Consider the following 23,266-nt stretch of genomic DNA (forward strand, 5'->3'; position numbering starts at 1 on the left):
CAACAATTATCGCTCAATAAAGAAAACAACAAGGACTCTTATTTTTGCCAAGGTAGATTCTCAAAATATTAGTTGTAAATCGTAAGCATGGGACATCAAACATCTAAGCAAGCATGAATCATCTAATAAAATGATAACTAATTAATTCAAATCACAATTCTATTTTAATTAGTGCAAAAGTCGTATAGAAAATAAAATAAATTCACCCATGTATGAAGTTCGGCTTCCTCCGTCGACCCAGTGTTGGGGTTTAGCTTCTCATGATAAGAACACACTCAAAATATAATTCATAGCTCAAATGGGGTTTTTATTAAAGAAAAATAATAATACAATGAAGCAGCAACGCTATATTGGCGTTACAGAGGTTCACCGTTACAATAGATGTTGTAAATTCAAATTAAGCGTGCCAAACTGACTGTTACGAGTACTGTCAATAAACGACAGTTCTCTGCGATAGTCCGTAGGCGTCAAACGCTCTTCTTCTTCTTATGCTTCTCTGCAACCCTCTGTTCTTCTCCCCAACTCTCGATGCCTCTCTGTGAAAGCCAAGGCTTGTATTTATACTCACAGGACCCTCAAATCTTCGAGTTAATGCCCCATATTTTTGCTTTAAAGTCTCAGAGATTTTATTCTTCTTTCCTTCCTTTCACGCGTCAACAACAGTTGTCAAAGATTTCCAAAACTGGCTGATTGATATTTAAAATATTCATAAGAGATAATATCTCTTTATCCTCAACGAAAAACCGAACATAAACCAAAATCCTGAAATATTCCTTCTCTGCATGCTATGAAGATTTTGTTTCCATTTTCTTCTCTGCTTTTGTCTTTTACGTGCTTAATTGCTTCCAACACATTTCCGCTCGTGCAATATACAGTTTAGACATAGTCAAAACTCGTACAACACACTATCTACACGTAACTTCCCGTGAAAACAAACACCGAGTTTACCCCTTTTTTCTGTTTTAACCAAACTTGTCGTAGACCGCCTATTTTTTCGAATCTGACAAACCTACCATACCTGTTTAATCTCTACCAGTCATTATCAATCCACAACAGAGACTAAATTAATTAAAACTCTCCGGAGTCGAGTAACAGAAGGATGGCAATAATTCTCCCCTATTTTGCTTGAACCGAACAAAATCTCTCTATATTTTCGAAATCACAGCTCATACCAACCCTGTTTTAGTCTAACAGGATAATACCAATCATAACTCGCGATTAAATCTCATCAAAACTCGACCAGAATCATCACATAAGATATCGTAGTTTCTGTTTATATGAAGCTTGCTTTTCCCGCCAAAATCAGTGAACACTGTTTTCTTCAAATCTTGACATTCCAGCCAATTTTAGATGAATCCAAGACCTTTACCAGCTCTGTTAAGCTCAATCGAGAAGACCCACAAAATTTCAGCGATTGAATCTCAGTACAGCACCTTCAAATCTTCAACCCTAATTCTGTTGCATTAAAACCCATTTTCCTGCCAAATTTCAAAAATTCAAAAGGTTGAAGATGACCTCCCCTTATCCAGTTCCGGTATCCCTTTAGCAATTTGGGGTATAAATAGCAATTCTTGGGGTACGAATAGTAATTTATGGGGTACAAAGAGTGATTTTGGGCTGTAAATAGTGAAAACTCTTGGGGTGCTTTTATCACATTTATGGGGGTGTAAATAGTAAGGAAGCTGCCTCTTATCCGTTGAGATGCCCTTAGTAATTGAGGTGTCCCTTAACCAAAACTGGGAGTCCGAATAACACGTGTCCTCCGGGTGCGAGTAACATTTTTATCGAGCCAATTCTCCACAAGAGCTTATTCTTCCAAAAACAAGTAAAACAAATTTATTAGAGAAATAATGAGTCCTTGCTAATGTATTTATGGGTTAAAATGTGTCGCACTTTCGTGCTTATCAAATTCCTCCACACTTACATTTTGCTAGTCCTCGAGCAAAACAGAAGAAGACCCGCTACATAGCTGGTCATTTCAAAAAAAAAAATTTGAAGACCCGCTACACAGCTGGTCATAACATGCAAGAAAAATGAAAAGCCCGCTACACAGCTGGTCATAACCCTAACATCTGTAAAAAAAAATTCTTTTAGACCCGCTACACAGCTGGTCATAGCATGCAAGAAAAAAAAAGAGAAGACCCGCTACACAGCTGGTCATAATCCTAACAACTGTAAAAAAACAAATTTGGTAGACCTGCTACACAGCTGGTCATAATATGCAAGAAAATTCCTGAAAAAGAAAAATAAAACGTTAACCACTCCCCCACACTTAAACATTACATTGTCCTCAACGTAATTGAGTCATCCAATGCAAAACTTAAGACGGAAAATCCATAAGATGCAAAAAAGTAAACGAAAGTATAAAAATAAAAATAAAAATACACCTACTGGAATGTACAAAAAGAATCCCCATAAAGTAATAACCTGAAAACTTGGGGATCGACCCAAAATACAATATTTACAAACGACAGCTTCACACTTATGTCATGAAAACGCGGAGACACTGAAACTATCAAAAACCAAGATTTACCCCTAAACCAAGTTTTTACTGCACATGGTAGTGCGTAAAGAACAAAATATGGGGATTCAACTGAGACTGGGGAATTATCAATCGGCTCATGCACTGTATCAGGAATAGGCAAGTCCTATGGGTACTTAGATGCAAAGTAATCCAACAACACTCTAGAAGCACGCAATTCTAACCCTGAATTAGGCAACTTTTGGAAGTCTAGGGGTCTAGAAACATCCTCTAAGTTGGGTGAATTATCTTGTGGGATGGATTCATCTATGGAATTAGGCAAATCATCAACACAATCATCCACAGAGTCATCTTCAAATTCTGTCTGGAACAGAGAGTCACTACAAGACTGATCATCTTCATCATTAAATAATTTTTGGCATTCCAATAATCTCAGTCTTTGTTCCAAACTAGGTGGTGTGTGTTATAATACTTCTCATATATCTCTAAAGGGGATTCTTCACTTACCTCATGTGGAGCATAAACTCCATACCATTGCCTACGCTTATATTCAGCAAGCGTCATCTCAGATGAGGTTTCCTGATAATTTGACTTTCTACGCTTATATTCCGCCAGCGTCATCGTAGGTGACGTCTCCTCAGAAGAAGTCATCATCCTAAAAATGTCCCTGAAAAGAAATACTAAAAGAAATGCATAAAAAGGAAAAAAAATCTAAAATAAAATAAAATGAAAATACTATACAAAAAAAAACTAAAAATTAATCTAAAAACAAATCCCCGTCGGCGGCGCCAAAATGATGTAATTTTTAATTGTCGTTGTTGTAAATTGGATTCGAACTCTAAGACTTGTGAAGATTAAATTTAAAGGTTTAATGAAAATAATAAAAGGGAGAGTTATTGGGTCTAGGATTCCACCAAATTCATATCAATAGGCTCAATTATTTATTCTCAACAATTATCGCTCAATAAAGAAAACAACAAGGACTCTTATTTTTGCCAAGGTAGATTCTCAAAATATTAGTTATAAATCGTAAGCATGGGACATCAAACATCTAAGCAAGCATGAATCATCTAATAAAATGATAACTAATTAATTCAAATCACAATTCTATTTTAATTTGTGCAAAAGTCGTATAGAAAATAAAATAAATTCACCCATGTATGAAGTTCGGCTTCCTCCGTCGACCCAGTGTTGGGGTTTAGCTTCTCATGATAAGAACACACTCAAAAATATAATTCATAGCTCAAATGGTGTTTTTATTAAAGAAAAATAATAATACAATGAATCAGCAACGCTGTATTGGCGTTACAGAGGTTCACCGTTACAATAGATGTTGTAAATTCAAATTAAGCGTGCCAAACTGACTGTTACGAGTACTGTCAATAAACGACAATTCTCTGTGACAGTCCGTAGGCGTCAAACGCTCTTCTTCTTCTTCTTCTTCTGCTCTGCAACCCTCTGTTCTTCTCCCCAACTCTCGATGCCTCTCTGTGACAGCCAAGGCTTGTATTTATACTCACAGGACCCTCAAATCTTCGAGTTAATGCCCCATATTTTTGCTTTAAAGTCTCAGAGATTTTATTCTTCTTTCCTTCCGTTCACGCGTCAACAGCAGTTGTCAAAGATTTCCAAAATTGGCTGATTGATATTTAGAATATTCAGAAGAGATAATATCTCTTTATCCTCAGCGATAAACCGAACATAAACCAAAATCCTGAAATATTCCTTCTCTGCATGATATGAAGATTTTGTTTCCATTTTCTTCTCTGCTTTTGTCTTTTACGTGCTTAATTGCTTCCAACACATTTTCACTCGTGCAATATACAGTTTAGACATAGTCAAAACTCGTACAAAACACTATCTACACGTAACTTCCCGTGAAAACAAACACCGAGTTTACCCCCTTTTCTGTTTTAACCAAACTTGTCGTAGACCGCCTATTTTTTCGAATCTGACCAACCTACCATACCTGTTTAATCTCTACCAGTCATTATCAATCCACAACAGAGACTAAAACCAATTAAAACTCTCCCGAGTCGAGTAACAGAAGGACGACAATAATTCTCCCTTATTTTGCTTGAACCGAACAAAATCTCCCTATATTTTCGAAATCACAGCTCATACCAACCCTGTTTTAGTCTAACAGGCTAATACCAATCATAACTCGCGATTAAATCTCATCAAAACTCGACCAGAATCATCACATAAGATATCGTATTTTCTGTTTATATGAAGCTTGCTTTTCCCGCCAAAATCAATGAACATTGTTTTCTTCAAATCTTGACATTCCAGCCAATTCTAGATGAATCCAAGACCTTTACCAGCTCTGTTAAGCTCAATCGAGAAGACCCACAAAATTTCAGCGATTGAATCTCAGTACAGCACCTTCAAATCTTCAACCCTAATTCTGTTGCATTAAAACCCATTTTCCCGCCAAATTTCAAAAATTCAAAAGGTTGAAGATGACCTCCCCTTATCCAGTTCCGGTGTCCCTTCAGCAATTTGGGGTATAAATAGCAATTCTTGGGGTACGAATAGTAATTTATGGGGTACAAAGAGTGATTTTGGGCTGTAAATAGTGAAAACTCTTGGGGTGCTTTTATCACATTTATGGGGGTGTAAATAGTAAGGAAGGTGCTTCTTATCCGTTGAGATACCCTTAGTAATTGAGGTGTCCCTTAACCAAAACTGAGAGTCTGAATAACACGTGTCCTCCGGGTGCGAGTAACATTTTTATCGAGTCAATTCTCCACAAGAGCTTATTCTTCCAAAAACAAGTAAAACAAATTTATTAGAGAAATAATGAGTCCTTGCTAATGAATTTATGGGTTAAAATGTGTCGTACTTTCGTGCTTATCAAATTCCCCCACACTTACATTTTGCTAGTCCTCGAGCAAAACAGAAGAAGACCCGCTACATAGCTGGTCATTTCAAAAAAAAAAAATTGAAGACCCGCTACACAGCTGGTCATAACATGCAAGAAAAATGAAAAGCCCGCTACACAGCTGGTCATAACCCTAACATCTGTAAAAAAAAAAAAAATTTGAGACCCGCTACACAGCTGGTCATAATCCTAACAACTGTAAAAAAAAATAAAATTGGTAGACCCGCTACACAGCTGGTCATAATATGCAAGAAAATTCCTGAAAAAGAAAAATAAAACGTTAACCACTCCCCCACACTTAAACATTACATTGTCCTCAATGTAATTGAGTCATCCAATGCAAAACTTAAGAAGGAAAATCCATAAGATGCAAAAAAGTAAACGAAAGTATAAAAATAAAAATACACCTACTGGAATGTACAAAAAGAATCCCCATAAAGTAATAACCTGAAAACTTGGGGATCGACCCAAAATACAATATTTACAAACGAAAGCTTCACACTTATGTCATGAAAACGCGGAGACACTGAAACTATCAAAAACCAAAATTTACCCCTAAACCAAGTTTTTACTTCACATGGTAGTGCGTAAAGGACAAAATATGGTGATTCAACTGAGACTGGGGAATTATCAATCGGCTCATGCACTGTATCAGGAATAGGCAAGTCCTCTGGGTACTTAGATGCAAAGTAATCCAACAATACTCTAGAAGCACGCAATTCTAACCCTGAATTAGGCAACTTTTGGAAGTCTAGGGGTCTAGAAAAATCTTCTAAGTTGGGTGAATTATCTTGTGGGATGGATTCATCTATGGAATTAGGCAAATCATCAACACAATCATCCACAGAGTCATCTTCAAATTCTGTCTGGAACAGAGAGTCACTACAAGACTGATCATCATCATCATTAAATAATTTTTGGCATTCCAATAATCTCAGTCTTTGTTCCAAACTAGGTGGTGTGTGTTTATAGTACTTCTCATATATCTCTAGAGGGGATTCTTCACTTACCTCATGTGAAGCAGAAACTCCATACCATTGCCTACGCTTATATTCAGCAAGTGTCATCTCAGATGAGGTTTCCTGATAATTTGACTTTTTACGCTTATATTCCGCCAGCGTCATCGTAAGTGACGTCTCCTCAGAAGAAGTCATCATCCTCAAAATGTCCCTGAAAAGAAATACTAAAAGAAACGCATAAAAAGGAAAAAAAATCCAAAAAAAATAAAATGAAAATACTATACAAAAAAAAAACTAAAAATTAATCTAAAAACAAATCCCCGTCGGCGGCGCCAAAATGATGTAATTTTTAATTGTTGTTGTTGTAAATAGGATTCGAACTCTAAGACTTGTGAAGATTAAATTTAAAGGTTTAATGAAAATAATAAAAGGGAGAGTTATTGGGTCTAGGATTCCACCAAATTCATATCAATAGGATCAATTATTTATTCTCAACAATTATCGCTCAATAAAGAAAACAACAAGGACTCTTATTTTTGCCAAGGTAGATTCTCAAAATATTAGTTATAAATAGTAAGCATGGGACATCAAACATCTAAGCAAGCATGGCCCATCTAATAAAATGATAACTAATTAATTCAAATCATAATTCTATTTTAATTAGTGCAAAAGTCGTATAGAAAATAAAATAAATTCACCATGTATGAAGTTCGACTTCCTCCGTCGACCCAGTGTTGGGGTTTAGCTTCTCATGATAAGAACACACTCAAAAATATAATTCATAGCTCAAATGGTGTCTTTATTAAAGAAAACTAATAATACAATGTATCTGCAACGCTGTATTGGCGTTACAGAGGTTCACAGTTACAATAGATGTTGCAAATTCAAATTAAGCGTGCCAAACAGACTGTTACGAGTAATGTCAATAAACGACAGTTCTCTGCGACAGTCCGTAGGCGTCAAACGCTCTTCTTCTTCTTCTTCTCTGCAGCAGCAGAGAAATCTGCTCTGCAACCCTCGGTTCTTCTCCCCAACTCTCGATGCCTCTTTGTGACAGCGAAGGCTTGTATTTATGCTCACATGACCCTCAAATCATCGATTTAATGCCCCATATTTTTGCTTTAAAGTCTCAGAGATTTTATTCTTCTTTCCTTCCTTTCACGCGTCAACAGCAGTTGTCAAAGCTTTCCAAAACTGGCTGATTGATAATTAGAATATTTAGAAGAGATAATATCTCTTTATCCTCAGCGATAAACCGAACATAAACCAAAATTCTGAAATATTCCTTCTCTGCATGCTATGAAGATTTTGTTTCCATTTTCTTCTCTGCCTTTGTCTTTTACGTGCTTAATTGCTTCCAACACATTTCCACTCGTCCAATATACAGTTTAGACATAGTCAAAACTCGTACAACACACTATCTACACGTAACTTCCCGTGAAAACAAACACCGAGTTTACCCCCTTTTCTGTTTTAACCAAACTTGTCGTAGACCGCCTATTTTTTCGAATCTGACCAACCTACCATACCTTTTTAATCTCTACCAGTCATTATCAATCCACAACAGAGACTAAAACCAATTAAAACTCTCCCGAGTCGAGTAACAGAAGGACGGCAATAATTCTCCCTTATTTTGCTTGAACCGAACAAAATCTCCCTATATTTTCGAAATCACAGCTCATACCAACCCTGTTTTAGTCTAACAGGCTAATACCGATCATAACTCGCGATTAAATCTCATCAAAACTCGACCAGAATCATCACAGAAGATATCATATTTTTTGTTTATTTGAAGCTTGCTTTTCCCGCCAAAATCAGTGAACACTGTTTTCTTCAAATCTTGACATTCCAGCCAATTCTAGACGAATCCAAGACCTTTACCAGCTCTGTTAAGCTCAATCGAGAAGACCCACAAAATTTCAGCGATTGAATCTCAGTACAACACCTTCAAATCTTCAACCCTAATTCTGTTGCATTAAAACCCATTTACCGCCAAATTTCAAAAATTCAAAAGGTTGAAGATGACCTCCCCTTATCCAGTTTCGGTGTCCCTTTAGCAATTTGGGGTATAAATAGAAATTCTTGGAGTACGAATAGTAATTTATGGGGTACAAAGAGTGATTTTGGGCTGTAAATAGTGAAAACTCTTGGGGTGCTTTTATCACATTTATGGGGGTGTAAATAGTAAGGAAGGTGCCCCTTATCCGTTGAGATGCCCTTAGTAATTGAGGTGTCCCTTAACCAAAACTGAGAGTCCGAATAACACGTGTCCTCCGGGTGCGAATAACATTTTTATCGAGCCAATTCTCCACAAGAGCTTATTCTTCCAAAAACAACTAAAATAAATTTATTAGAGAAATAATGAGTCCTTGATAATGTATTTATGGGTTAAAATGTGTCGCACTTTCGTGCTTATCAATTCTCTCTTCATTCCTACGTGGACAACACATGTGTGACCCATAAAAAAGCTTTTTATTATTGAGAGCAATTTCATAAAACCCTTTCTGGTGAGGCAGAGTCGAGACTTTCGATCACTCCGAACCTGAATTTCTTTCTATAAGGGATGGGTATTTCTCTCTCAACTTTTAAGGATGAGATTGTGTTCATATATGTGTCTAACTTCTTATTACTAGTGTGCAGAATCTCTATGTCTTCTTAGCGCGTTGGATGCTATCATTTCGGAGAACTTGTAAGTTATAAAAGTAGGGTTTGTGGGTATATCTCTAGTAAACCCTCACGAGACTAAAACTCGTCCATTAGGGACACCTAGGGGTTTAAAGGCTTGTTATACGTGCTAAGTGTGACCGTAGCCTCGACGAAACGGAGTTGTATGTATCCTTTAGAATAAGTTTTGTTTGATTTGCTCGAGGACTAGCAAAGTCTAAGAGTGGGGGAATTTGATAGGTGTCGTAAACACCTTGATATTTATCTACTGTTTATGCTTTCTTTGCGAGTTTTCTTGCAAAATATGTATCTTATGTTTGCTTTTGAGTTTATTAGGTACAATGAAGTCGTTTGAAGCGGAAGAAGGAGAAATTAGACATTTGAAGCGAAAAGCGCAAAAAGGTCAATTCACATGGGATATTTATATTTGGAGCAGGCTAGGTTTCACAAGAAGGAGGTGACGAATGAACTAAACTGACAGCGAGAAGAATTATGCTGGGAACTGAGTTGTCAGTTTTCCAAGACTGACAGTTGAAAACACCTCCATTTGGGTGGCCCTTATCTTAATGAGTGGGTGTTGTAAATCCGTTTTGCTTATAACCTAGAAACTAGGTCGAGTTGGTCATTAAACGAACAGTTCTTCTCTCAGCCAAATCTAGTAGAAGCACTCAGTTCCTTGCCGAGAATGGTTCATGCCGGAAAGCTCAGGTCTGGTGGAGTACTTCGTCGTACCAGAGAGTTGTAAAAGGGTAAGACAAGTCTAATTTGTAAGAGTGTAGTTTGTGTCTGAATTCTCAGACGAAATCTCTATCAAAAACAATAGTAGGAATTACCTATAGGTACTAATATCCTAGTATTGGTTAGTGGCAGGTCCACCCACTAAAGCCCAGTAACCAGAGGTCCATAATAAAAAGAAAACCGTAAAATGGACCCAACTTTTTAATCCCAGATCATGTACACGTGCGGGAACATTTATGTGTAATTTAAAAATACCAGAAATAACCTTTCTACTTTACAGACCAATTCACAATTCATCATTCTTCATTTTCTCTATATCTCTCTCGATTTGAAGAGCTCTGGCGACTTGCGATGAAGATTCTTACGAGGTCTTTGATCGATTAATCAGTTTCTCCGCGCAAGATTTTGTTCCCTATATTTATTCCTCTGTATTTCCTTCGATTGATCATTTCTAACACCCTAAAAAATGGTGAGGTTCTTAATTTAGTCTTCTTTTTATTATTTTCTTAGGGTTTTGATATTTTCAGTATCTTCTTCTTTGCTGTTCGAGTTCTTTTTATCATCAATTAATTGGTTTTTACTAAAATTTGAGTGATTTGTTAGATTCGATATACTAGTTACAGTCTAGTAAAATAGATCTAATTTTGATGTTTGATTGCTGATCCGTGAATTGGTTCGATGTAATGATCTGTTACGTTTAGTAGTGGATTAATGGATCTCACTTTAGCCACTGAAACATTATAGGAAGAATTGATCTGTTGATTTAAGAACAAAAATTGTTATTATTTAGATTATTAAGTAATATAGCCATAATTTTGTTTTTTGTTTCTTTTTTTTTGTTAAAATCATGATTGTTTGTTGTTACAGATTATTTGATTCAGCAGTACATAAACGGTATACTGAAGAAAAAAACTGGTTTAATTTTGTTATATTCATTGTTTTATTACTTTTTTTTGTTTGATCCTGAAGTACCTGTATCCAATACTGGAATGGAGTTGTTTTTATTCTGTTAGATTCATAGGTTTATAAGTTATTTTTGACATGCAATTGATTTTTAGTTTACGAATCAGAAGTACATATATGGAATACTGAAAATAATTGCTTGTAATTCTGTTGTGTTCATAGTTATACTCAGTTAATTCATATGATCTATCAGTACATATGAAATACTGAATTGAAAGTGTTTCGGTTCTGATATATTCCTATGTTTCTGTTGGTTGTATATGTTTGTGCTTTTGGCTCTGAAATTGTTGTTAATTTTTGATGCGAGTATAGTACCCATCATGCGAGTTAATTTTTGATGTGAGTATATTTGGTTTACTGAAAAATCAGAGGCTGGTAATCTCCACAGTACTACCCAATGCAGTATGTTCAAAATTATAGAATAAAACATATACAATACATAACAATTGTACTGGATTTTTGAGCAGTGCATAACAACTATACTGTATTTGTTATTGAAGTAATTTTTCTTCTTACTGCATACCCGTCTTCACACTACTACCCAACGCAGTATGTTTGAGACTAGAGTAGAACATACACTACATAGCAGCTGTACTGGATTTTTTTAACAATGCATAACAACTGTACTTGAATTTTTAGATTTTATATGTTTCTGATGTTGCATTTTTTTCTTTTTTTACAGGCATGGAGAGATAGTCTTTGTATCTCCTGCATAAATGCGTTCTACATGGATATGAAAGTGCAGCAGCAGCAGCTCAATGCTTACTAAACTTGTATAGGACAAGCTTTCATACACAGGTTCACCCATAATTACAATATTTAGAAATTTGATTAGAATGGTAGTTATTTCGTGAAAGATTAATGTTATGGAGTATTAGTTTAACCTTGTGCATATGTTAATGCCAATGTTTCCACAATCCTGAACCTCGTTTAGCTTACATTCGATAGTCACAGTGTATATACACTGCACTGCTAAAAAGACACAATGTATATATATGTTGCACTGCTGAAAACTCTACACTCAAGAGAAAATCGTTGCATAAACGATGTACTTCGTACTTCCTAACTTTATATGTGGCGAAGCCTTCATACACATGTACAGATTTCATTACTGTCAGGAGTAGTTTAAACCAATGACTGAGTAGTGGTCCTTGTCAATGATTTAGCTGACACTAGTGCTTCTAATATTGTTGTTTTTGATTTTATATTCAGAGGATTATCTTGAGTTTATTTTTTTATTTTTGGTAATTTTTGGTTTTGTTAAATTAGATCTTTGAGATCTTCGCCACGACTTCACTTAAATTTTTTCTATTCCGTTTCATTAATGGTGTTGATGGTGTTGTTCATTTTGTACTCAAAAGGTGGTGGTGCTACTAGACTTTACAAGCATTTGATGAACAAACAAGAGATCTAAAGAAAACATCTACAAGATATGTAAGTCTATTCTCTCTTATTGTGTAAATTACAGTACACCATGATTTACTACAGACTCATCTCTCTGTTGTGAATACAAGTGCACCATTTTCCAAAATGAAATTTACATTAGCCTGATTTGTGTTTGTGTCGCATTATGCATAGGTGTTAGATGGAATTAGTTATCTTTTCAAATGTTATCCCTGTTATGATACTTAAAATCCACTGAAATATGAGTGTAGCAAATATGTACTGACACAGTTGTGAAAGGAAGAATTGTTATCTTAGCATTATGCAAAGGTTTTAGATGGAATTAGTTGTATTTTAGAATGCAATCCCTGTTATGATGTTTAAAATCCAATGAAAGTATGAGTGTAGCTAATATGTACTGACCGTTGTGACAAGAAGAATTTCCTTTATTTGCATTACGCATAGGTTATGTTGTGTAAACATACCAATAATGTTACTATGAAATTTTGTAGATTTGCTGGCATTCTATGAATCGGGGAATAAGAATTTTTCATAGTACATAAATGACGTACTCCTAAAAATCAATTTCCATTTGTTACTATTGTATCTGCCACTTGATCTTATTTTGATTACACTTGCACATAACTAAATACTCTTTTTAGAAGCATTTCTTTAAGTTATCGATAACATGTTCATTAGCCGATGGTGCATATGCATGTAATAATTGAGAAAGTAACTTGCCAAGCCACCTTGCAAACAAGAAATTCCGAATACAATTTTCATATTCATAAAAATAAAAATTGTGAATTACATGGGTGTAAGCACCTCTGGTCTCTCTGCAGTATAACTATAGAGTATATAATTGACAATTGACGTATTTGGTGAGCTACGGAGATTACCTCCTTTGGCCCATAATTTAATAGAAAATCACAGTGTAGAAGCGCTGCACTCCTGAGAAAATAAGTGTATAAATGATGTACTGTAATACTTCTCAGTGTATAATCGCCATCGGCCACACTCAAGAAAAAATCACTGTATAAATGTTGTTATGTGTTATTTCTCAAATATATTGGAGGAGCCAAAACAAATATTTTAGACAATATGACTGAGGTTGCACTCTTAATTACTAATTTTGTCGGATTTGGCATTTCGTTTTTTGCTATTTGGTTAGCTGGTGTTAGGCGTTGTGGATTTGTAATCGCACTACGGATCTTTCAGTTGCACTAGATGAATTCCAAAGTTTTACTTTGCATTGAGTGTTAGACTTCAATAACTTGTGTGGTTACCAGTAAGACTGATTTAACTTGTGTACCAAATCTCGACTGTTTAATATTGCCATTTTGTTTGTATTGCAGGAACAAAAAGATTTGGCAGAAGTTATTTAATATTCAATCATCTACTGATTTTGTCTTGTTTCGATTTGCAGTCGTTAATCATTGTCTTTTTTTTTCTAGGTACAGTACCATGGTTAGCCGAGATAGTACTGGTACAGTTTTGGGACGGTGAACAAAAAATTCCTTTCCAGACACATTCTTTGCCACAAGGGTAATGTCAATGCTTTGGCATCTTCTCCTATTCATAATAAAGTATTTTTTTGTTGGTTCCGATGGTCAGGTAATGATTAACAATCAGTGATTAGTTCCAAACTAGCTGTAAATTTGGATGAAGGTGTAACGCATAGGTTGTTACTGAGGGTAGTTAAGTATGCTGATATATTCTTAATTTTTTTAGCATTTTATGCAACTGGAAATCGAAAATGGGATCAAGGGTGTGTTGCCCCTTTTAAACCATGGTAATTTAATTTGCGGCACCACTGTTGATAGCTAACTAGCATGCTGATTGCAAGATTCCAACATATTGTCATCATTTTCTAGTGCAGGCAGAATATGCTCTTGTTTTGAGTACATATTTGCTGCACCAATTTTATAAATACATATTATGTGCCCCAATTAAACACATATTCTTTACATTGCGAATACACTAATCGTGAAGCCCATGAAGCCACTAGCACTACAGTGGAATCTCTCAAGCTACTTTGCAGAGTAGTCATTAAACAGTACATATATGTTGTACTAACAATTGTGCCTCATTCAATTCCCTGGATCTTGAGTGGTGCCTCATAATGATGAGGTCGCTGCTGACAGTGTTGGTGTAGACTCGAAGAGGACAGGTTGAATTGGATCTGACATTTTCGACATTTCTTATGATGAGGCTGTTGGTGCTTTGGGAGGATAAGGTTCAACGGAAGTGGAGCAGTAGGGAGTGTTTCGGCTAGTAGTGGCTCGTTGGGTGTTAGGGAAAGCTGGAAGGGTGGTAGGGAAAGCTGGAAACTCGTGGCACTAAGCATATTCCACTAAGGTTTGTTTTATGTTATGGGAGGCATGTCCAGATTTACTGCCTACTATGAGGATTCTTGAAAAAATAGGATTCCAGTAACTAATGTCAATGGTAAATTTTGTAACTTGGAGGAGGAAAGTGCGAATCTAGTTGTCCAAAAGTTTATGTTATTTATTTTTCTTTTTATGTTTTTGTTTTACGTCTTGGTCTTGTTAAATGATCATTTTCTTATTTATTTGACACGCTCGACGCCAGGGGCTAAATATGTCTTTTCCATATTTTAAGCAAATATGGACCCTAAGCTAAGATTATTCTCCGGTTGGACCCTGTTATAACTAATATTTTGGGCCTAGGACCAAACAACAAATTTTCCAAAACAATAAGCTGATGTCAGAGAAAATGGAGATGAAGGGAGTAGAATCATCAAGCAGTTGCGAGTTTATGTGGATTCAGAGGTTTGTAAACAATGGGTTTGTGTTGGATTTGCATTTGGCAGTGATGGTTTCGATAATTGAAGACTAGGGTTGAATTCGAACTGGAATTGGAGTTGATGTTGCTCTATTGAGTGGTATGTATTGTGAATCGAAAGAGGAGAAGGTTACTGAAATGGGTTGGTAACTGCAAGATGATTAGATGTATGTTTAGGTGCAATGGTTGTGTTTTGATGATTTGAAGATGATAATGGCTCAAGATATGTTGTTGTGTATTGTTGCCTGAAGTGAATTGCAGCTTATGGCTCGAGAAGATGGTCAGTTGAAGCTTGGTGAGAGTTGTATGAAGAACATGAGATGCAGTTGGTCTTGATGGGTGATGTTTCGACTGTGATACTGAGATAATGGAGCTGGGATTATATGGGTCTGAGCTACAAAAGACATGAGTTGAGTTCTATGGCAGAATCAGTTGCAGCTGCAATTGCAATTGCAGTGAACAAGGTGGTTGCAGTGGACAAGTTGATGGAGGAAGTAGTTGTTGTTCTTAGAAGGCGATGCAATGAAGTTTGCAAGAACCAGAGAAGGAGCTGATGTTGTGTTGGAGTATTAGGAGGCCTCAGAGATGATGTTGCTTCCATCAGTTTATGGTAATGGAAGGTGTAGAGTTGCTGGTTGAGTTGTTGAATGTTGTAGGGAGTTGTTGCCATGTAAAGCTGAGTTGTGTTGGTTGTAAGAAAGATATTGAAGTACAGTTCTCTTGGTTGTGAGATAAAAAGATGATGCTGCTGTGTATGGAGTTGATATGGGTTGTTGGTTTTGAGCTGGAGGTAGTGGTGAATGGCAGATATGCTTGAGTTCGATATGAACAAGACTTCGGTTCTGAAGAGTTACGGGAGCTGGTGCTAGTTGATAATGGTCTTGGTGGTAATATCACTAATGGATATGAATGATGTGAAACTGGTGGTGCACAAGAAGATAAGCTAATGTCGATGGCGAGAACATGGAACTGAGACCAAGTGAGAAGTTGTTGCCTTGGATAGAGGAATGCTACAACTGATTGCTGGTGGTGCTATTGCTGCCAGGTGGTTAAGAAGTTGTTCCTGCAATAAGTTTGTGATTGTGCTCGAGTCAGGTGGGGCTAGAATGAATGGGTTTGGAAGTCAGTTGATGGCCTTGAACTGAAGGAAATGGATGCAGATAAGAATAACTGAATGGGTTTGAGGCACTGGTGGTGTAGTTGCTTGTTGCATCAAGAGACCACGAGAAGACATGGAAGAATGATGTACTGATATTCAGAGTAAGTTAGGTAGAAGAATAAAGGCTCATGACTGATGTTGATCTGTCAGAGTGGAGTGGTGGTATTGCAGTCAAATGGCTGGAGTTTCTTGTTAGTTCCAGGTGACTGACAGGCTTAAGTAAATTTTGGATGGCATTATGGGCCTGTAATGGGCTGGAACGTGAGTTAGGCGGAAGTGGTCAGGCCTTGGCTGAGACCTGGGAAATCAGAATTCTTCCTAACCTGGCAAGAGAACAGAGGCTATATAAGCTCTCTAGGGTTATATATTATTGGGGGAGATTTTTACTTCTACTTTTCTTCTAGGGTTTTACAACATGAAGGCTTTTCTTTTTCTTCTTGTTATGAACTCCATGAACATGAGCTAGATTATTATTTTTGGTTATGGATAAAGTTGATTTCACATAACATGAATCCTTGTTTGATATATTAGTTTTGTCTCAGTATTATCGTTTATGATTCACCATTATATTTTTACATGATTTGAATGCTTGTTTAGTCGAGTCGCGAATCGATTGAGTTTGCTTTCATCTTTATTGCTAGATTAGAGTTTATCATACGCAAAAGTGATAAATTTCTGATTGCAAGTAGCATAATTGTGGATATTTCTTGTAGTGATACATCCTAATAGTCACAAGTGAATCATAACCTTTGTTAAATCGGATTAGTGCTTTTACACGTTCGATTGCTTTGATTGGCCTGATTTCATAGAACTTAATGCATCTAGGGAATTAAACTTGATTAGTGCTTTTACACGTTAGGTTGTTCTCTTAGATAGAATTCATATTTCGCATCTTTTAATGTGTTTGTTGATGATAAGAGGAGATTTGTGGGATAAACTTGCGATCAAGGTATCCTAGGGCCTTTGATAATGAGAGATTAAATATCAATTCTAGTTATTAAGAAAAGAACATGTTTGAGACTGAAAATGAAATCCTTAACCAGTATCTTTATACTATTGATTTGTTTGTTTATTTCTTTGTTTGCTTTTATTTTAGTTTTTAGTTTATAAAAATTATAAAACCCCTCATTGTTATTATAGGAAACCGAAACAACTTGACAACCTTAGTCCTCTCTGTGGGAACGATCCTTTCTTGCCATTGCTTCATTATATATTTTGAGTAGTAAGAAAGTGTAATTATTTTTGACGCCTACGACAGCGATCATATAATTCTAGAAAATTTCCTTGATTGAGTATCTACTCTCGGAGTTGTGTTGAGTTTGTCCATACAGATTTCCTGTGAAAGAATTGGTGGTGAATCTTGGTACCCCCATCATTTTCAGGTTACATCCAACAAAAATATAAAAAATATGTAATCAAATCTCCAATAAAATGAAATTATGGAAACTTTTTTTATCGAAATAAATTTAAGTCAAAATCAATTAATTAGGTAACTTCAAGGACTAATGATACATAATAACAAGACGGGTACACACCCACTGACTTTTGGTTTTTTAAATGACGAGGTTACCAAATACACCATAATATTTTCGGTATCAACCTATGCAAGAGTCAAGATATACCTTGTGTAATCTAATATAGACACAAACTGTCAAGGGGATTACTTAAACAAGATGTACACTTGGTATATAGCATAAGTTCGAATCCAAATCAATTTATGTGATCAGATCAAACCAAGTGTTGATTAATGTTTAAGTGTATTTACTTTAACTATAAAGACAAAGCTATATAATACGGAAGTAAAGTAAATCACACAACACACAAGATTTTGTTAACGAGAAAAACTACAGGGCAGAAAAATCCCGGGACCTGGTCCAGTTTAATACTCTTACGAATTAAGAAACTATGTGTATTGAGTACTACAATTTCGTATAGTTGAGACCAGGTAAACACTGCTTTGTTACTCAGTTTCTTCAGTATCTTTACGCTTACAACTCAACTTATCGTAATCTGAAACAGTAAAGGAATAATATGTTTCAGTAACCTCTCTATTCAATCTCCTAGATCAAAAATTTCATCAGAAATATAGTTAAGTACAAATTTTCTTTTGTTTAAATAGTATAAACTCGTTTGTCGGTCTTAGATCAACTGAGATAAGGATTACGGAAATAATCAATCTTAGTTCATAAACTATCAGAGTCGAGATCGAAAAAAAATACTTAGATAGATTGTCGATCTATACAACAAGCCTGATGTCAATTAACAAAAATATTCTTGTCGGACCCCAATCAATCAGTGTGCCCGAAGTATATCACTAAATTCAGAATACCATAAACAAAATCTTCTAGTTTCCAATCCTCAGTCTTCAAAATGCATGCACAAACAACTTGATTTCACTAATGATCGATCACATACAGAACAGATTCTATTAACAATGGATGATCAAAAGTCCTATGTTCAGAACTTCACATAAAAAATAGATCTGAATTCGCCGATCCTTGAACTAGTTCGAGTGACCCTATATAGAAGAGAAGGATCACTGAAGAAACAAACTAGATATATAAAGGTTCAACTTCACAGTTAGTTAATCACACCAATAGTCGAAAACTGAAATAAAAAAACTCACAAAAGTCTTTAAAAGAAACACATATAAGAGATTTCACCTAATTAGGATACTCTCCTCTCCGATGAGTATTACGAGAATACTACTAGTTTCCTTCCGACAAAAACATTTAGTTCAGCGTGTTTAAGGGATAAGTTTTTATGAATTACAAGCTTCACTGTTTTATAATGACCAAGGTAGTTTGTACAACAAGGAATTACCAAATCCGAAAATACTAAAGATATTCGATAGACGTTTATTTTTGGTTTTGTCAAAATTCCAACTGTAATCCAACTCGTGTATCGAATCACTCTTGGATGCAACTAATATTAGATAGTATATAACATACATTTACTAATACAAAAACAAGAGATATGTTTATCCATTGGGATATGAAAAGCATATTAATTCATAATATCAAAAAGTTATTTAGAATATTTCGGTTTTGGGATCTCACCTTAAGTAATAATAGTTTAAAACATGTTAAAACACTATGTCGATATCTTCTGAACTTTTCATAGTAACCAAACTACATTTCGAAAGCTATGCAAACCGTAAGATAATAGCCAAACTGAAAATGCACGTTATGGTTTATCTAAGGATCGATCCTACTAAAGACCCATGGGATTGGTAAGAGATCTGTGCTACTAGAGATCCTTAGGATCGGTCCTAGTAAAGATCCTTATTTAAAGGATTAGTCTTAAATAAATCCCTTGACTCTCTTTCAACTACGATTTTTTTCCCGCAAGTCTACTTCCTTCAACCATGTAATTATATACAGTCTTTGAGATATGGAATAAACACAAAGTTCAACACACTAAATAATAACAAGTTACCAATTTATGGTGTGCCGAATTTAACAAGTCCAAATATCTAAATTATACTTTGTAATCCAATATACCCAAGTTATGTAAAACAACTAGTATATGCTTCCTTGGAACTTTAATCTTAGAATGACCAAGTCAACAATAATTAGAGACAAGCAAACAAACTATACTTCGTATGTTATGTTTCCAATATAAACTAACTTGAAAGAAATTAAGATAGAAATAGAATAAGTTAAGTCTTTTTTATTAACCTCGAACAGAAGGATGTTATGTTTTTTGATGTCGATACGTCTTCAGGTTCTTATGAGTAACACGAGCAAGTCTCAACGTTTCTATTTTTCTTAGTCTAACCTAACGGAGTTGACTATAGTAATCAAATCAAACAGGATCAAATTTTGGAACTAAAATATGACAACCAAACTTGACATACCAACGCTTGGTGGGTTCAACCAAGCAATGCTCTAACATTTTTCCTTGGATATTCCAATTACAAGTGGAATGAAACCAAATTTTGGAGATTATTACCATACTTGTTTTTTTAATCAAAATTTCTCAATATCCCTCAAGAATTCAACAATTACTTATTTCATTGGTATTTTCTATTATTAGAACAATATTTCATCCTTTTAGGATCATAAGAAAAAACATTTCTTTGTTAAAAATACATAAAAATTATTACCGTTATTTATTTATTTTGTATGGAGAAAATCCACTTTGGTGTTTGATGGATGGTTTCTTGTAAGGAATGGAAACCAATGGTTCGTTATGAATGGTTTATTGCAAGATATACAACCAATCGTCATTGAAGAAAACCATAACCAGTGGTAAAAGGTTTTTTTTAAGCGATCAGTGTGATTCTTCTAAAATCGACGAAAGAATCACACCATATTGGAAAAAAATATATATAAAATATGCTAATCTAGATTCTCTCATATTTTAGAAACCACGGAGAAAGACTAACATCAATGTTTTGTATAACTACTGAAATCTAATCGACCCAAATTAAAATAAGTCGTTTCAATCACGCATACCGAGAATTCATTTTTTGGTTGACGCGTCGTTTCTTGTAAGTAAATAGAACCCATATAAAAAAATCACATGATCTTCGTCCAACTGACAAAGATATCAAACTTAATTAACATTAGATGATCCATGTACGTGATTAGTTACCGTAAAAGGTAATCAAGTCAGCATTGCCACCAAATTTTTGTGATTATATTTTCTTTTAGTGGTATGAAAATTGTATCCTTGTAAGAAGTAGATCAAATGGCCTACTCGTACCATTAGAGACAGTGTAGTCACAGTGTGCAGCTACTAAAAAAAGGATTAAAAACAAACAAAATGGTTGTGACATGTGTGAATTTCCCTCAAAAATGCATTTGTGACAGCCTATAATTGAGGAGCTCTACAGACTTGCTTAGAAATCCGAATTTATTAGGTTGTTTTACTACAAAACATTTAACTATCAGATTTTGGAAATTCTAAAATGAGAGATACCTTTCAAACGGTCTTCTCCAAATCTTCAACCCTTCTGGCCAAATCCAAACACAAAGCTCGATTTTCTCTTACCATTTCCAAGGGATAATGTCGACCCGCGTTGAGTGTGTGATTGATATACCTGAAAACCTGCGACCGAAACAGCAGCAGTTTATCTACCAATCCCAATATAAAGGTTGAAAATAACTCGAAATCTAAATGAATCGGGAAAAAACTTACACAGACGACTCCAGAGACGCCAATAGTAGTGTTGAGTACGGAAAAGTTTAGCGACAGTTTTGTAGTTCCATCCACCATCCTTCGACATTTTTTTCTTCTTCTTTCTTTATAAAATGAATAAGAGGAGAAAAGAGAATCAAACTTATAGCCAAAGTTGATTACCCATTGCATATAACAGTGAATCAAAAAATCAATCATATTGTATGATGAAATAAAAAACTATTAAAAATTTAATGTATAGTGAGCAAAACACATGCTTGTGCCTTCATTGTACATCGCAACAATGGTATCTTTTTCTCATCAAGTCTTATATAACACTAAGAAAAAAATTAAATTAAACTAGCATATATGAATAAAATAATAGATAATACTTGATGTATTCAATGAAATAAGGATCTTAGTTATGAAATAAAAAAGAGACAAAACTAGAGGGAAAGAAGATGAGAAAACTATATTCATGTGTGTGTAATTACATAGTTTTAATCCTTTAGTATATAGAAACATAACCTTTGATACAAGGGCATCTTAGTCAATAAAGTTAGGTTTTTAATATATTTTTATTTTATTTTATAAGTTTTCTATTTTCTTTCGATTGCTTTGTGTCAATATAATAAGATTTAGACATAAATGATTTTCAAAATTTGATTGGTGAGTTTGATAACAAGTATCTAGTAGACCAAAATCTGAATAACGATGTTAGTTCTTCAGACACAATTACTTTTGAAAGTTTTTTTTTAATTACGGGAAGTCGTATTTTAACAGGTTGATAACTTCAAGTTTTACGTATAAATGTAACTAGCTTTATAATTAATAAAGAGACAAACTATGTATCTAGTAACCCATTCTCTGACGAACTTACACTTAAAAGGAAGTTTAAAATCATAGCCAGGCACATAAGATCTATTGGAGTTAGACTGAATGGTCTATAGTTCGCCACTTTCACCAACCGTTGCGTTCCCAATTTTAGGGTTTTCGGATTTCTTAGTGACTCTACTCAGACAATCTACCATAGCACAGGCTACATGATCTAGTAAAGGATTCGGGAAAACAACTAATCGTAAATGTTCCCTCAGTTTTTTTTATAGTCGTCTGAGATATCCCCGTCCAAGTCAAGAACTTCAATAGCTTTAGTCTCCCCATATAAGTTCATTCTTCTAACAATGGGCTTTCCATGTTCTACTAGGCTCAGGAAGAAAACTGATTGTAATCTCTTATTCTTCGCTAACCATGTTTTATAAGGTTCCTCTTTCTTGATCTTTCCATGGATTTTCTCCACAACATCAACATTTGATTTACGGATAAACCATTTTGGTTCCATTGTTGCTCTTAACCCACTCTTGATGTTGGTTCATTTTTAATATCATATAAAATGTGTCCCGAATACTTATAAACTCCTTCTTGTCCGATGTATGTTAAATCTGACTTTGACATATATATCGTGTCCCCTGTTTTGTTTTCTTCGTTCTATCGGGTAAATGACTAATGTTGTTGACACACATCCATTAGATCATAAATGCTTTCTAAAATTATACGCGTTGTCGCCATATAAAAATCACAAAAATATATACTACAAATTAAAGGGATTTTATAAGTGTTTAATATCTCAAATCAAGAAAATGAGTTCACCTCCGTGATTTTCTATTTCCTTCTCCATTTCCGATTTAAAAAAAATTGTACATAATTTGTACTTTCTCGGATTTTTTTTTTTACTTATTGGAATATATGTTATTGAAATTTTACTTCTGGAAATATATATCTTGATTTGTAAGACCATATATATACTCTTATGTTGCGAAGTCTCTTTGGCAGATAAGTGGATATGGTCACGTCTAGAATCATCATCCTTTTTGGTAGCCGTTTGACGTAACCATTGCATGGCTTTTTATGGTTGAGGAGTATGCGGCTTAATCGCAACATGTATTTTTTGGAGAGAAAGAAATTTCAAAACCGACTAATATGTAATTGGGGAGGCAACATCGAAGTTCCCTTATTGTCATGATTCAATGATCGAGTATATCTTTTTTGTTACCGAGCTGATTTGTAGGACCATATACTTATCTTGAAAAGTCACTCGTACAATCCGG

This window comes from Papaver somniferum, chromosome 1 (genome assembly GCF_003573695.1).
Source record: "Papaver somniferum cultivar HN1 chromosome 1, ASM357369v1, whole genome shotgun sequence".
NCBI classification, from domain to species: domain Eukaryota; kingdom Viridiplantae; phylum Streptophyta; class Magnoliopsida; order Ranunculales; family Papaveraceae; genus Papaver; species Papaver somniferum.